The sequence below is a fragment of the Polyodon spathula genome, chromosome 23, assembly GCF_017654505.1.
Source record: "Polyodon spathula isolate WHYD16114869_AA chromosome 23, ASM1765450v1, whole genome shotgun sequence".
NCBI lineage: Eukaryota > Metazoa > Chordata > Actinopteri > Acipenseriformes > Polyodontidae > Polyodon > Polyodon spathula.
In genome coordinates, this window is record NC_054556.1 from 11545185 (window position 1) to 11557319 (window position 12135).

Below are 12135 nucleotides of genomic sequence, written 5' to 3' on the forward strand. Positions count from 1 at the left end.
TAAGGAATTAGGATACATCTTTCAGTAGTAGTTAATAAATGCATTTTTAGTGATGATTATTATGAGACATACAAAATGAACGTTTACCTCAAACCCACTTGGTGAAACCAAGGGGTAGCTACAAGGGTGGAGATGGTAATCAAATGTAAAGAGAGGTAAGTTACTGTACATGACTATTTTTGTTTCTCTGTTAAGGCAGAATTGATCGACGTAACACATAGTATTAAACTTCATTTAGTGAACCTAATGCACTGTATACAAAAACTATTTGATTACCTGGTAAAGAGTTATTACCATAAACTCACAACGAAATATGCAACACTGCCACTGTGTGCTCAACACAAGGGCAACAATGAGTGCACACCAATTACAGGTATTGTATTACAACCATTTTTATTATGATATCAACCTAAGATATTTAGTTTTGTGTTTTTATTTCAGGAGAACAAAAAGATGAACTGTCAGGCCCCTGATTAGAAAGTGTATGTATTTTTTTTTTAATAAACAGAGGAAGATAAACTCTATGATGAGAATGCCGACACAAGTTTAAAACAGGAACATTGTGGTCCAGCGTGGACTCGTGTCCATCCTTCAATCTCTTCATGAGCTGTGGGTAGGTGAAAAAACAGACATTGGGTCTTATTCACAAAGCTTGGACTCTTTACCAGTCTAAAACAGTTTCAGGAATATACCACATTTTATTTAATTCATAAAAACTTATTTTAAACTTTTCTTTAAATAAAAATATATTATAATGATTTAAAGTATATACTGTATGTGAATAGGTCTTAATGAACATAAATATAGGGACATTACCTTAATCTGACCATTGAGAAACCACACAGACTGCCCAAGCAAGAGGGCCTTCTCTAGACCTATTTTATTTCCAAATTGTTCTTAATAAAATTATGGCAATGCATACATACATATAATGAAAAAAATATCTATTATGAAGCAGCGTTTATTTAGAGAAAGTTTATATTTACATAACAATTCATGTGTATGGCAGTTAATACCCTTCACATTAGTAATACTGTAAATACACAATTTTTTAATTAGGACCTGTTGTTTCACATTTATAATACAACAATGAAGTTGGAAGTTAAAAACAATATGCTAAACTTACAAACTGGAAGGAAAATTGAACACTCTGCTTTAATAATAACATGTGGTTTTACAAGAAACTACCTTATGAACCATAACTCCCATCTAGAACTGACTGTTCTAACACTTGGAATTGAAATCTCTTTTCTGCAAAAGTCAATACTTTAATCAGGAATCACCTTCTCTTACTGCCTCACCATAAGTTAATGCATGTGAATCTATCTGATCGACAACATAGCCTCCAAAACCTCGGCAAAAGGTAAAAAGGCCTTTGAGCATTTTTACTAAAGAATTGTATAGAAGGCACGAAATAAGGCAGGTGCTGTACTGTATTTCACATTGAACAGCTTTGAATTATCTCCTAGAAGGCGTGTAGTATTATTAAGAAAATAATTACTATCAAGCGTTATATTGTAACACTGTATAATTCAATTTAAGGAATCTCCATCAGATCACAAAGATGGAATTACAGAATTTGGGTTTTTTACGTTTTTATAAATGTGATTCTATGCATTTCAAAATCCACTTTGTTATATAGTAGGGAGATCAATATTGGTTCCATATGTAGTAGCAATACAAGTGTTACTGTGGAGTACAGAGTATAATATAAAGTCTTTATAGTGATAACGATTTAGTTTATATTGTATTATCTTTCTTAAGAACTAAGTTCACCACAGAACATTTACAGATGTGAGTAAAATGCATATATTGCTCTTAATTATCAAGAGTCCTTCATCTATGAAGATCCCAGCCTGAAGCATAATTACCAGAAAAGAGACCAAGCAAGAGACTGACATTTTAGATATGGAGTCATACCTGGTGAGATACCCACTGACCATGCATAACAGCATACACCTCTTCAGTTTGATCAATGACAGTGTTTTGTTGATCAGTTATCTTCTACATATGCATTCATCCCAGAGTGTTAATTAAAAAAAATAGAACACAAAAAGAACGACTTCGTCGACATATTGGAGTTGCTTAAAACTGAGTTCTGATGCCACCTTGTGGTGTATTCTGCTTACTAATAGTGCACTTTGACGAACTTCTGGGGCATGGTTCCAAAACTTTTAGACTTTCCTGTTTGTTTTTCATTTTGTAACATTAACATAGATTTTTCTCCTTCGAAAAAAATACAGTAAACACCTGGCCCTCTGTTTCTTGGATTATTTTTCACATTGTTATGTGTTTGATATTATTATTTTTTTTAAATGGAAGCCTTGTGAAAAGTTATAACAATCTTTTTTTTGTTCCTGTCCAATGTTCCTCTAGGTATCATACAAGGGCTATGACTTGACAGAGTTTAATATAGAAGAGGCTGGTGATGTAAGGACAGTGTTATGTACTGTATTGTACTGCTACAAACCACAGCAAGTAAATACGAATTTGTAACCTGTAAAGTCATGCAGTTTGAAAATAGATGGATTATTCTGAATTTTTAAGATCCTTTAAACTGTTTCAAACTTTATTAACGTTAATTGTAAATTGTAAATTTCAGATTTCAGAACATTCCGGTACATCTCTGTCTTCCGTCTTTTCATCTTGAACATGAAACATTCACACACAGTGACAACGAGAATCCACATTATAAATGTTTTGGTAGAGAGCTTTCTGTCACTTTGTGCTGGGCCAACTGCGTAAGTCTTCATTATAGCCATTCTCATGAGGTGATCTGAATAATAAGTAATACAAAAATCTTATGCTAACTACAAAATACTAAAAGCACAAGGAAGAGTTTTTATTAGGATTTCAAATGCACCAGTTAGAACATGTGTTTTATCTGAAAATGTATATTTGCAATTGCAGTGGCTTCAGAATTAATTAAAAGACTTTTTAGGAATCAAATGTTCTAATTCTTTTTTAAAATGTTGTTTTATTTTTTATTAAATTTTTTTTTCCCCTAGATTACAAGTCAGTTTTCACCTGGAAGGGTTCCATATGCTGCCTCTGCCACCTATTGCTCTCCTCGAGATTTGTGTTTTTTTTTTTTTTTTTAATGTTTCCCACCAGTGATAAGAAAAGCAAGTTAAATTGATATCAAGTCTTTCTTGATAATTTTTTTTTTCAGAGTATGTATATGGTCCATAGTTAACCATATTGTGTTTCTGCACCACTTCACAAATCCTCACAAACTGATTTACCATGTATTTACTATGCTGTACTACAGTCAACTTTTATAAGGGATACATTGTATTGTATTGAAATGCATTGCATAGTTGGATAGGACAAAGTACTCATACTGTGTAGACATTATAAAGTTACACTTTGGGATTTCCCTCACACCACTTTTTTGTTTCAGGTGATAAGTCACCACACGAGAGGTACTTTTTTTAACCTTTAATGTGGGGTGTATCTTTAACCTATAACATGACATTATATTATTTGGTTTAAATTTTGAAAAATGTGTAATATGGTAAACTTTTATATGGGGTTGTAATATTAACTGTTGTTAGCAACACTTTGTGGCTTGAATTGCATGCAGTCTTACCTGTGATTGCAGTGTCACACTGCCGTATCTCCACAAGTAAGGCTGAATAAGTATGTAGGAATCGCTCAGTTAGAGTTTCTCATTGCTGTCAGCATGTTACATATACTGTATAGCCTCCCGTTCCTTTCTGTTTGTTGGCTGAAATTACCCCATGTAATGCGGCGTAACAGTTTGTTGGAAAGGGAATTCTGGTTCCTCTGTATTGATCCGCCCTTTCCACATATAAAGTTAATCTCATAAATGACACATATAAAGTGAAAATGTACATTAAGCACATGCATGTGTGGGAAATTTCTCAATCATGTATAAAAGGTTATGCACTGAATCTTCATGGAGTATGGAGAATTATCCCACTCATCATCTGGAGGTTATAACCCTTCAGGCTCATTCGGGAGAAAATTCTTGGTAAGTTACATAATAAAAAATTTTGTGTATAACCCTGTTTTTCACTGTTTCCTTCTAGACTGCATAAAGATTTCAATGAAAAAAAGACTACCCTGGATTCAAAGGTCAGAGGTCATCAGGGAGGGAAGAGAAAATCATGAAAGGTACTGAAAATTGCAAAAATTATAAATGTGTGGTTTAAAAAGGACTTGTTATTTGACAATTCTATTTAAAAAATTGTTTAGGCCGTGCTGGCAGTTAATTGTTCAAATACAATGTAATGGCCCTTCATTCATTCATTAACAGTGCAGGCCCTGTTGTACATGCATATTCTGAATATGAATAGCCCTGCACACAATAAAGCTGAGTTGAGCAGGTGTTTGAGAAATCTAAATATAAAAATGAGTGCGCGCCAGAAAGACATGGCAGAAATGCTTCATTCAGATGAGAGTAGTGTAGATTCAGAGTAGTGGCACCTACTACAGATGGTGCACAAAATGTTCAGTTTTAAAAGTTGCCAGTATTAACTGTTGCAGACTCTGTATGATGGTATATTTCCCAATGCTCTGCTAGTTATATAAATACAGTTTAAAAAAAAAAAAAAAAAAAAAAAAAAACTCTGATTCCTTGAATGTCACTTAAATTTATTATCATACAATTGTAAATCTAAAGTAAAGTTTTTTTTTTTTTTTATTTAAAATATATAGATATATATATATATAATATATATATATATATATATATATATATATATATATAATATATATATATATATATTTTTAATAGCAGTACCTGCCTACAAAGTTTTTGTGATTTACCTTAAGTTAATGCATTGTGTGTAGCATAGTATCTTATTCCAAGATGCATGCTTTTGCACAGTTTGAGAAGACTTCTTTACATTGTAATTGGAGTGGCAGCGCAGCTGAGCCACTGCTCACAGTATGAAATTTAAAATAGTTTTAAACTATTTTACACCTTTAATGCAACTGAGAAGACAGAAACAAGCAGTTCAAATACTGTAATTTTTCTTGCCTGCAAGGACTTTAGCCTTTAGCTTTTCAAAACTGTGAAATGCACCTCTACCGCTGCCAGAAGATGGCAGTAAGTGATCATGTATTTATTGCCATTGCATTGATTGAGTCCACATTTTAGAGTTTTAATATAAAGTTGATGTAATAATGAGGCTGAATAATAACTGTAACAGATTTTTTTCTTCTTTTTTTTATATTAATCGAGTGGGGATACGTACAGCATAATGCCATGCCATTTAACATTATGCTGCAAAACTCACCATTACTGCCTTGCTTATTCAAAAGTAATTCATTGGAAGTTTAACTTTTTCACCAGTAAAATATGGTAATGTGGTACAATGCATTTCTTTATTGTTGGATTAAAATATGGCTACTGTATGTGCAGTCAAACTTCTTTACGTCACCTCAATAAACTAAAATGGGAACACCTCTGGTAGCACACACTGTTGTGTAAACAGGCTGTGCCTCGCTGATCTATTTGTAATGTCATTGATGGTAATGCAATGCTGTTTCAGATGTGAATATTCCTGTGCGTAATGAATTACAGCTGTTTCTGAACCCAGTGGTGTTAAAGCTACAAAACATGCAAAACAAATAGTACAACATAGGGAAATAGTGGTGTGTATAGATGCCACTCTTACATGTATCTGGAAAAACACTGACGCAGATGAGATGTAACTTGGTTAACATTATTTTGCATACATTGTTGTAAGTATTACATTCTGAGGATATATGGGTCTCTGTCTCTACATCTGTGTGCCAGTATGTAATCAATCAACCTGTATGTAACACATGTATCTTGAGAGCACACGTTTTTCCACATACTGGAAATATTTATTTTGACTAAGTAATTTGAATCCAATGTATTGTTAAGAATTTTATTTTTTTTTTAAAGTTCCATCAATGTCTCCCTATTTTGTGCTATAAAAGATTCCAAGTCATCTACTATAGTATTATTAATGTTACTCTGTACTGCTTGAAAGTGCACACCATATGTTAGGAATAGGTGAGTTTTCTCTAGGTTTCATATTAAAACATAGTAATTTATTCCCAGCAAATCCAGGAAAAATTGAACCTTGCTGGTGGATGCAAGTGTGCCCTTAAATAAACATTTATAAAAGTTTCAGTAGAATTTTTACAATTTTTTTTCCCATGTTTATACTATGTCTCTTATCATAATTTACCATGGTTTGCCATGTTTCAAAATGTACTTTATTGTACAGTGTTGGGCTTCACATTGCTTACCTATGCTTTACCATGCTTTTAGTACAATGCATTACATTTTGCTATGTTTACTATTATGTGTACAGCATGAAAAGTGAAGTGTTGGTATTTTTGTGCTCTATTTTATCTGGTTCAGGGCAGTTCAGTGTGATAATCCTTTTCATGTGCAAGGTAAATAGTTAGTTGCCTAATGACTTTACCGTACGTCTCAGTATAACTTCATGATATGCACTTAGGGTTTAAACCACCTGGGTAAAGATAGTAATGAAGCAAAAACAGTTTTCTTATGCAGCTTGATTAAATCAGTTGAGGTGGATTGTGGAGTCAAAGGTTTACACACTAAGATGCTCTGAAATATCTTCTTTATTGTCCCGCAAAAACTAAAAAAGCTACATTTTCATGTACCAATATACGAATGCACTGCATTTCACTGGAAAAAATATAACTTCTTAAAAGAATTTAAAGCTTGAAAGCCTAAAATGTACACAAGTGTTTTTAGTTATGCTTGGTATGTTTGATCTTTGTTTGGAATACACTGCTTTAAATTAAGTAGCGCATTATTGATTTACTCTCCAAGGCCATTCCTAACAAAAACAAAATGTTCCTGTCACTGACAAGTTTTCTTTTTTTTTTTTTTTTTTTTGCTTGTAATGCAATTAACTTCTGTATTTATTTTGATATTTGACAGGATAAAATGCAGAGACACAGGTAAAGATATTTAGAATGTAACCCCCTTTTTAAAACCATCAATCAATTTCCCTATCCATTTACATTTGACCTCAATATTATTTGATGCAGTCTCCATTACTGTACTTTCCAAAAGGACATTTTTATTGCATAACAGTATTGGTTTAGATCTGCCTGAGATAAACAGTAATTGCCATTTGTTATGCAAGTTGTAAGTCAGATTGCAAAGCTGCCTAGCACGTCACTGGCAAATAACAGCAGTGTTAGCATTGTACCTGACATAAACAAATACATATATAAATGAACTTTTGGACAGTACTTGATGCAATATTTGATGCAGAAAAACTAAATCTGTCAGGAGTTTAGTTGAACAACTGTCATCCCAACTGAACTTTAAACAGAAAACTGGATTAATAGGAATTGTCATAACAGCAGGCTAAAAGTAATACCTCAATCTTCGCTTTACAGTGAAAAAAGACTGAAGGAAGTACACAGGCCCCAAGAGCTGAAAAGGTAAGGTTCATAGTTTATTTTACTCTGGTGGTCCCTGACCAAACCACCATTACAAAAGCACCAATCAGGCTGAAGGTGGTTCATGGTAAACAAAAATACTACACATGGTTTCTAACTTGGCTTGAGTAGCATGTGTGACTGTAATAGATGAAAGGTGGATTCAGCCCTAGCATGCAGAGGTTGTTGCCAGGGATCACAGTAATAGCGTGATGAGTTCGGGGGCAATGCCAGTTTACAGGACTATAATCCCTTCTACAGACACCATTTCAGCAAGTCTTTTCTTCCTGAACAAACTATTGATAGTATATAATGAAAATAATTGCATTTATTTTCATGTACAGGGAATCTTAAGAGCAGAAAGTCCCTTTTGTGATTAAACAAGATGCTTTTGAGCATTATAAGTGTTGGATAGACAGAGAGCTGGAACGGTAATGCACAGTTCTAGGTGTTACAATTGAAACAAAACGTTTTTTTCTTTTGCAACACAGTTATTATTCAGATGTGTTCCTCCAGCTTTCAACAATCAAAGTTTACTTCATTAAAATTTGTGAAACAATATTATTTCTGTTCCACTTTGGTAACCATTATTGGGCCCATTTGAGAAAGGTTTGTTTTTGCTACACTGGCAGTTGCAATGCACAGTTCTGCCAATTAATGTACTTTTAAGTCCAAAGAATTCTTCACATGTTAAAAATAAATCAGTAGGATGCAAATAACGTCTGCAATGCCCATTGGTGCAGATGGGTAAATAATGTAGTTGCAACATGATTTGATTGGGATCTTTGCATTATTTAACCTTTGGATGGTGATGCTTGTATTGTAATGAAACTGATGTAAATATTGAGATTCCAGGGTCATGCTGCTGTCAACCCTGTCATCTCTGATTTTGTAGTGTGTGTTTTCATTTACTAACTCACAGCTGCCAAATATAGGTCTTACAGGGCAGACATGTACACTTCTAAAACCACCTCAGTTCAGAAATTCAGTGTTCTCATTAGTTAATAAACCATTAGTTTGTAAGCTTGGTAAAGAATGGTCAAATGACCAAAGTTGAAGTAACAACAGACTCACATGATAGGATCTTATACAGCAATTAAATATTAAGAAAATGTAAATGGTTGAAAGTTTCCCCTCAACTTCTCGTAGGCATGAATGTTCCAGACTGCTGAAAAATGAAAGAAGGCATCCGAGGCATCCGTACCACTGGGACAGCATGCCTTCTCACACAGCAACTCACAGTGACGATATTTTCTACTGGGACATTCTGTCGCGCTCTCTTTCTTAGATCTTTGGTGTAGTGTCCATACAGAGAGGTTTGTAGTTCAGAAGAATGGCGAATTGTAGCTAACAAAATAATACCATAACCCTGAAATGTGCAGTTTTTGCATAAACACATGTTACAGCGTTTTCATTTCAAAACGTGAATTCTGGTACTACTTTAGGTCACTAATGGATTATTCCCAGGAAAGATGACAGTGAAAGACTGGAAATTATTTCATCCTCTATGTGAAATGACCCAGGAAGTGCAAGACAGTCTAAAAGCATGGCTTTCAAACAGAGATTTCTTTAACAAATAGTACATATCATGATTTAAATTAAAATGCATGCTAAAACGTGTTTCTTTCAAACTGCACACAGTGCCCATGCACTATATAATGAATGGCTGTGCATCGTGGAGGACATTTATGGAACTATTTTGTTAGCTACAAAATACTAGCAAACAAACTTGTACTGTGGAGTGTGAAAAAGGTTTAACTTACCCATTGTCACTGTAACTTGTCACTGTAAAATGCAAAGTGTGAAATCAATGTGTTGAATATTCAGATATCTAAAAGGTTTGAGTAGTGTGTATTAAACAGATCGTATTTATTCATCTTTTTGTTTTTGTTTTTTGTAGATGTTTTTTTTTTTTTTTCTGCAGTGCATCTTCATCTGAATCCTTCACTGTGAAGGAGAGCACTGGGTTCCAGACCTCCAAGACTCCCCCAAGAGGAATCTCCTGCCCCCCTCTCTCTGAACTCCTCTCCCCACTTTTCCAATCACACAGCAAGATCTGTCTGCCCCACAGGGTCACTGAGGAAGAACATCCTTTCAGGTCCTTTTAGACCGGGGTGGGCAATTCCAGTCCTGGAGGTCTTGTTTTTTGTTCCAGCTGTACTCTAAATTAATTAATTGGATGAATTAAGCATCTAATAAGCTCTTAATTGGTCCAATTAAGTAATTTAGCATACAATTGGAACAAAAACTAGGAGGGACACTGGCCCTCCAGGAATGGAATTGCCCACCGCTGGTTTAGACTACTTTTCTGTAGTTTCAGATCTCTAATCCCTTTAACGGTCAGTTAAACAGCCCTCTAAGTCAAGACTTTGTTTCCCTTTCAAACAATACTCAATTTTCTCCCATATAAAAACATACATTAGTCCTTAATCCTATAGTACTTAAATGTTATTCAATATCTACCGGTACAATAAAACATATTGGAATATAGTACTGTGTGGTATAGTTTATATTCATGTGAGATGGAAAAGCCGAACAACTATTCTTTCCTAAGGTAAAGCTAATTGTAAGAGGCCTTTGATGTCTTAAAAGTTAGTGATTAATTATTGTTTAGTTAGTCCAGTAAAAGGTATCACATCTCCTTCTCTTTGTTTGTCATCTCTGGACTGATATGGTTACCTTTTCATCTATCAACAGATTACATGAATGCTGTTGTGGATTTCCCCTGTTACTGTAAATTACACACTAAAGTTTATCGTATGCATTTCCTATTCTATGCTTTATTATTGTGTCCATTCTTATCACTCTTAGCTGTGGTCTATCATGATTATTTGCGCTTTGCCTTGACTGACCTTCTTCACAAATGAGAGTCAGGTGTAGCTGGAGACGCTCCTCCTTCACACAGCTCCGCACATGTGAACACTCAGACAGGCATCATTAAACGTTTATTAGATTAGCACCTGCAAGGTCTTAACGTCACCAGTTGCTGCCATGCCAAGCTTTCACTGTGCATTTTTCCATGATTTACTTAACTTTGCTGTGCTTTTAGTATAGCACACATAACTTTTAAAAGGAGTGGAACACCACTGTTTGTTTGAATAATATGTATGATCATTGCTTTTTTCCTGAATGTGCCAGTACAGCAGAATCAGCTTTGCTATATGCAAGGGTAGACAGTGGACTTCCACAGTAGGTTCCCCGAGATGTTAAGCGTTAACATGGCAGACCTCAATGTCCAATCTGAAAGAAATCAAGCAAAACAGTGCTTTGTGTATCATCCACATAATGCTATTAAGCTTTTCAAACTTGTAACAGATCAATGAATGATAATAAACAGTAATGTAGTGTCAGACAAAGTGTACCCCTCCATGAAATATGGTGAAAATCTATTGACTTTTTTTCCCTTTTTTTACAAGACTATCTTAAGTCATCTTACAGGGGTGCATGTTTTTCGTGTAAGTTAATCTCTTGATGTCTAGACTTGTGAAGTCACTTGTCAGGAAAGTGAAGGTACCTGAGGGACCTTCATCAGGGTATAAATACAATCCCAGCCTTTATGAAGACCTTTTCCCAAAAAGAGCTAAAGCTGAGCCTTTGTGTATACAACTGTCTCATCAATGAGCTATGATTGATTTGTGGGAAGCGAGTTGAAGAACATTTTAGAACTGAGTCCCAAGAGCATGAACCCATGCTTGACAAATTAGTCAATTTCCTGTCCGAATGTATACATACCACTGTAATAGCCTGGAGAATCCCATCTCGGGTATACTCTTCTACTTTCGTCTTTGTAATATATTTGAACTCAGCTGTATTTAAAGGTGTAGTGTCTCATATGGTGTAAAATGTCAATTTGTAAACAAACCCTACTTTTTAATAAAGAGTCACTAATATATTTGTAGTCAAGCTAGCCGTTTCATGTGAAAAACATGTACATGTCGATGAGATCTACTTTAGGAATTCAGAATTTTATCACAGTGAAAAGGGAAGTTTTCTGACAGAAATAAAGCTATTGCAATGATATACATATTGTAGTTATTGCAGGAGGCAGATGTCCAATTATTGTTCTGACTAGCTTCTTTCTGGTTTGTTTTGTTATAAATGAATATTCTCTCTGAAGTTCTGACTTTGCATTTGTACTTGCTTTATAGTATATTCTGTTTTGAATACCAACAAAACCATTTGGGCTACTTATGATTTAACAGTCAGCAAACTGCTGGAATGTGTTTTATCATAATCTGGGGGTATATGAACTCTGTCTTTCTGTATTTCATGCTAACATTTTCACATAATGTATCTAGACATCTGCTAATTATAAGGAGTATTTTGGTCTGTATGTCACACATTGTGTTTATCCCTTGTTCAGTTGTAAAGAAATGAGCATATATGAATACATATGTACACCTGTCTGTATATCAAACTTACATTTCTACATGTGCATACGGTTTATGTTGGTCATGGTGATAAACCTTTTAATGTTACTACTAGCTACGAATTAACAGTCTTGCCAAGGGAATACATGTCAAGGGCATTTACTGTGTCTCCAAAATACACAATATAAATATTAATTCTCTTTATGCTTTTCTTATCTGCTGCCAAACACTGAGAGATATATTGGACAGACCTTTTGATCTGTATAACATGGCTTTTGCTCCAAAAATAGAAATAGTCAGAATGTCAATTTTTGAGCATGCATTTGAGTTGTTTATT

The 12135-nt window shown here is 34.4% G+C and overlaps 1 long non-coding RNA gene across 2 annotated transcripts; it reads left to right on the forward strand.

Annotated features, from left to right (window-relative positions):
• Nucleotides 1-6969: 6969 nt before the first annotated feature.
• Nucleotides 6970-11826, forward strand: LOC121297852. 2 transcript variants are annotated; one of them, XR_005947228.1, is made up of 3 exons: nt 6970-7431; nt 8578-8744; nt 9329-11826. It is a non-coding gene; the product is annotated as an uncharacterized LOC121297852 (long non-coding RNA). The 2 variants fall into 2 exon arrangements; XR_005947227.1 differs by having other exon boundaries at nt 7164-7431; nt 9353-11825.
• The last annotated feature ends 309 nt before the right edge of the window (nt 11827-12135 follow it).